The sequence below is a fragment of the Apium graveolens genome, chromosome 10 (genome assembly GCF_009905375.1).
Source record: "Apium graveolens cultivar Ventura chromosome 10, ASM990537v1, whole genome shotgun sequence".
NCBI lineage: Eukaryota > Viridiplantae > Streptophyta > Magnoliopsida > Apiales > Apiaceae > Apium > Apium graveolens.
Window position 1 is genome coordinate 198,112,593 of NC_133656.1, and position 5,332 is coordinate 198,117,924.

Genomic DNA, 5,332 nt, shown 5'->3' on the forward strand with positions numbered 1-5,332 from the left:
GTGCTTTTGGTCTTTCTTAATTCAAAATAACTTTAATTTTTGTTGGATTCCCTTTGGTCTCCTTCTCACTGACTATTTATGCTAAGAATTATACTTCCTTCTATCAAAGCTCTCACTTTGCAAACTTTATATACAACTTTTTTCTTCTTCGACTCCCCAGTTATCATTAACTGCTTGGCATGGTCCTCTGTTGACTTTAAGTAACACAAATACAGCTTGTCCAGATATTCCTTAAAGATTCTGTCCATCAAGTTTAAAAATTACTGTTATATTGGTTAATCCAAATGACATTGTTAGAATTTTATAGCAGCAGTACTTAATTCAGAAAATTATTATTGATATATCCATAGGTTCAATCTCCAATTGGTAACATGATAAGTGGCATTTTATACCACTTAGAACGTCTTATTATGACTTGAATTGATGTCTTGAAATCAAATATTTTGTGTATCTGATGCGTTTTTCTAGTGTTTGTGCATTTCAGGGTATAACTTGTGTTTATGGGGAGATTTCATTAGGAATAAGCCTAGGGGAGTGCTTGACATTGGATGTGGGAATTTAGGAGCAGAACGTAGCAGAAATCGGGAGCAGGATAAGGATTTTTTCCAGTAACTTGCTGGGCGCCCGCTCAGGAAAGCTGGGCGGCCGCTCAGGATGTTGGGCGCCCGCTCAGGATTGCTGGGCGGCCGCTCAGGGGCGAGAAATTTAATACTAATTTTTTATAATCCTTATTATGTTAGATTTCTGAGACGGCTGGTTCTTGTGGGCTTCTATATAAGTAGTTTTCAGAGACGTTTCATAAAGAGCGTGGTATCAAGCAAGGAGTGAGGAGAGAAGAAAGAAGACCGTTTTAGCACATCGCAACGAAGAAGAGGAAGCATACATTTTTCTTATGATTCTTTTATTCGTTGTATCATTGGATGCTAGTTTTCTTTACTTTAAACCTTATTACTCTTGTGACGTACTCTGGTTTTAATAAGTATTTTTATTAGTTTATATTGTGTGTTATTATCATGTTTTCATATGAACCCATAGTGACGATGAGTTCTATCATGGGCTAATCGTGATCATGGGGTCGTAACGGATTTACTATGGATTTCTTTAGTTAGTTGTTTAATACCTTAGTGTGTGATGATTGTATGATATCTAGCATAGGTTGCCCTTATTCATCTTATGTGCGTCGCGAACATATAAGATAGGCGGTTAATCTCTTGTGAAGTGACGGTGGATCTTGAGGTTTAGAACTTGCCATGCTAGCATAGGTTCATGTATGTGTATGCATGATTAGTGGGTAACTCTAACCGTTTTACTTTCTCTGTGTAATCATAAGGAATAACTTGTGTTTAAATCGTTATGTTGTCAAATTCTGTAGACATATAGGGTCTCAACATAATTGATGCCTGTTCAACTTCTATCTTAATTGTGGATATTTGATAGAATGGTATTAGTACAACGAAAGTTGGCTTTTATCAGTTTCGTGTTGTTCGATTAATATCATCATCGTTTCATGCTAAGGGTAATAACGATAACTATTAAAGAAAGTAGTAATGAAGTTATGATCTCATGTGTGTTTAATATTGTTAATTCCAGTGTCAATTAAGTGTTTAATTCTCGTAGTTAATTGTAGTTAATAACTAGTTAATCAAATCTAAGTGTTATTGTCTTGACATTGAGAAGTAATTATACATTGGTGAGTAAGTTTTAATTGAACATAATTAGTCTGAGTCTCTGTGGGAACGAACTAGAATTTATTCTATATTACTTGCGAACACGTATACTTGCATGAATTATTAGCGCGTGTTTTGTGCCTAACAAGTTTTTGGCGCCGCTGCCGGGGACTCGGAGTATTTGTTTAGTTTATGTACTTACCATCAGTGGTCATTAGGACTCATTGATTAAGACGTGTTACTTATTGTTTCCGGTTGTGTTTCAGGTACTTTAGCGAGCGTTTATGCAAACACGTTCTCGTACTCGCAAGAGGACTTTAGATACGGCTGAGGAGACAGACTCAGTTTTTGATATTCTAGAGAAGATAGATTTTGAAGATTCGGATAAAGAGAGTGAGCAGAAAGAACAAATAATCATGGGTGATCGTATAGTTCTGGCAGATCCAGCTCTTATGGACTTTTCTCGGCCTAAAATTGATGACATTCAGTCAAGCATCCTTCATCCGGCTATTCAGGCTAACACTTTTGAAATCAAGCCGGGCACTATTCAAATGGTGTAGAATTCTATTTCTTTCGGAGGTGCTGCGACTGAAGACCCCAACATGCATATCAGGAATTTTGTCAAGATCTGTAGTACTTTCAAATATAATGGTGTGACTGATGAGGCTATCAAGCTGAGGTTTTTCCCATTCTCTCTAAGGGATAAAGCTAAGGACTGGTTACATTCTGAACCAGCTGGGTCCATCACTACTTGGCAAGATCTTGCGCAAAAGTTTCTGGTGAAGTTCTATCCAATGGCGAAGACTGCAGCTATGAGGAGTGCTCTTACTCAGTTTGCGCAGCAACCAACAGAATCTATGTGCGAAGCTTGGGAGCGCTACAAGGAGATGTTGACAAAGTGTCCACATCATGGTATGCCTGACTGGATGGTGATCACTGGTTTCTATAATGGTTTGGGGGCCCAATCTCGGCCCATGCTCGTTGCAGCAGCTGGAGGCGCCTTGTGGGACAAAAGCTATACTGAGGCTTATAATCTTATTGAAACGATGGTTGCAAATGAGCATCAAAACCCAACTCAAAGGATGATGCCTGGGAAGGTAGCAGGTATTCTGGAAGTTGATGCGGTTACAGCTATTGCAGCGCAGCTCCAAGCGCTGTCTTTGAAGGTCGATTCTTTAGCCAACTATGGAGTCAATCAGATAGCTATGGTCTGTGAGCTTTGTGCAGGTTCTCATGCTACGGATCAGTGTTCTCTTGTTAATGAAACTGTGCAGTATGTGAATAATTATCAGCGACCGCATCAGCCCGTGCCAGCTACTTATCATCCTAACAACAGAAATCATCCCAATTTCAGCTGGAGCAATAATCAGAATGCTATTCAGCAACCATATTAGCAAGGCGTAAGTAGACAGTTTAATCCACCTGGATTTCAACAACCACAGCATTACGCTCAAAGGCAATCATATCCTCAACAAAGAGTTGCTGCTCCACCTTCTAGTGCTGATTTCGAGGAGCTCAAGTTGTTGTGCAAAAGTCAGGCTGTTTCTATCAAGACCTTGGAAAATTAAATCGGTCAAATAGCCAATGCAGTGCTCAATCGTCAACATGGCACACTTCCCAGCGATACTGAAGTGCCAGGCAGGAAGGAAGCTAAAGAGCAAGTCAAAGCTATTACCTTAAGGTCTGGAAAAGTTGTTGATGCTGAAAAAGCGAAAGTTGGAGAAGCTGAAGTTGTGGATGAAGAAGAGAAACAAAAGGAGAAAGCGGCGGAACCAAGGAAGACTATTGTTGAACACACTCTGCCTGAGGGTAATACAGGGGAGAAACAGCTCTATCCTCCACCACCTTTCCCTAAAAGATTGCAACAACAAAAGCTGGATAAGCAGTTCGGTAAGTTTCTGGAGGTGTTCAAGAAACTTCACATCAACATACCTTTCGTTGAGGCTTTGGAGCAAATGCCTAGTTATGCAAAATTCATGAAGAGTATTCTTTCAAGGAAGGTGAAACTGGATGACCTTGAGACCGTTGCTCTAACGGAAGAGTGCAGTGTTGTGCTGCAACAAAAATTACCTCCAAAGCTTAAAGATCCAGGAAGCTTCACCATTCCTTGCACCATTGGCAAGTTGTCTTTTGACAAATGCCTGTGCGATTTGGGAGCAAGCATCAATCTGATGCCATTGTATATCTTCAAAAAGTTAAATTTGCCTGATCCAAAGCCCACCTACATGTCTCTATAATTGGCTGATCGTTATATTACATACCCACGAGGCATAGTGGAGGACGTGTTAGTAAAGGTGGATAAGCTCTTCTTCCCTGCAGACTTTGTCATTTTGGATTTCGAGGAAGATAAGAAGATTCCCATAATCTTGGAAAGACCTTTCTTAGCTACAGGCCGTACCTTGATAGATGTGCAGAAAGGTGAACTTACTATGAGGGAACAGGATCAGGATGTGACATTCAATGTATTCAAGGAGATGAAATTCCCTACAGAAGACGAGGAGTGCTTAAAGGTGGATTTGATTGATTCTGTGGTAACTTCAGAACTTGATCATATGCTAATGTCTGATGCCTTAGAGAAAGCCTTAGTGGGGGAATTTGAAAGTGACGATGAGGATGGCAATGAGCAACTATAATATCTAAATACTTCTCCTTGGAGGCGAAAGCTAGACATGTCATTTGAATCTCTTGGTACTACTGATCTCAAGAATACTGAAGGAAAGCTCAAACCATCTATTGAGGAAGCACCTACTTTAGAGCTTAAAACACTTGAGGTATGCTTTTTTAGGTGATGCATCTACTTTATCTGTTATTATTGCATCTGACCTTTCAGGTAGTGAGGAGGACAAACTCTTGAGGATTTTGAGAGAATTCAAATCGGCCATCGGATGGACTACGACAGATATCAAAGGGATCAGCCCTTCATACTGCATGCATAAAATTCTGCTAGAGGAAGGTAGTAAGCCGACTGTTGAACAACAGCGACGACTTAATCCTATCATGAAAGAAGTGGTAAAAAAAGAAATTCTGAAGTGGCTGGATGCAGGAATTATATATCCTATTTCTGACAGTTCTTGGGTGAGCCCCGTGCAATATGTACCTAAGAAAGGAGGTATAACTGTGGTAGCAAATGAGAAGAACGAGCTCATCTCCACTCGAACAGTCACGGGATGGAGGGTATACATGGATTACAGAAAGTTGAACAAAGCCACGAGAAAGGATCACTTCCCTCTTCCATTTATTGATCAGATGCTTGACAGGTTGGCTGGTCATGAGTATTATTGTCTTCTGGATGGCTATTCGGGGTATAATCAGATCTGCATTGCACCATAAGATTAAGAAAAGACTACCTTCACTTGTCCATTTGGCACGTTTGCTTTCCGTAGAGTATCGTTTGGCTTATGTGGTGCACCTGCACTTTTCAGAGATGTATGATGGCTATATTCTCTGATATGATTGGAAACAATGTTGAAGTGTTCATGGATGACTTCTCCGTCTTTGGACATTCGTATGATGAATGTTCGAATAATCTTCGTTCGGTGCTCAAAAGGTGTGTGGAAACTAATTTGGTGCTCAATGGGGAAAAATGTCACTTCATGGTGCGTGAAGGCATTATTCTTGGGCATAAAGTCTCTAGCAAGGGTCTTGAGGTGGACAAATCCAAGGTG

The 5,332-nt window shown here is 40.2% G+C and overlaps 1 non-coding gene across 1 annotated transcript; it reads right to left on the bottom strand.

Moving 5' to 3' along the window:
* Positions 1-2,476: 2,476 nt before the first annotated feature.
* On the bottom strand, positions 2,477-2,583 carry LOC141694387 (small nucleolar RNA R71). Its single transcript, XR_012563700.1, has one exon. It is a non-coding gene; the product is annotated as a small nucleolar RNA R71 (small nucleolar RNA).
* Between the last annotated feature and the right edge of the window lie 2,749 nt (positions 2,584-5,332).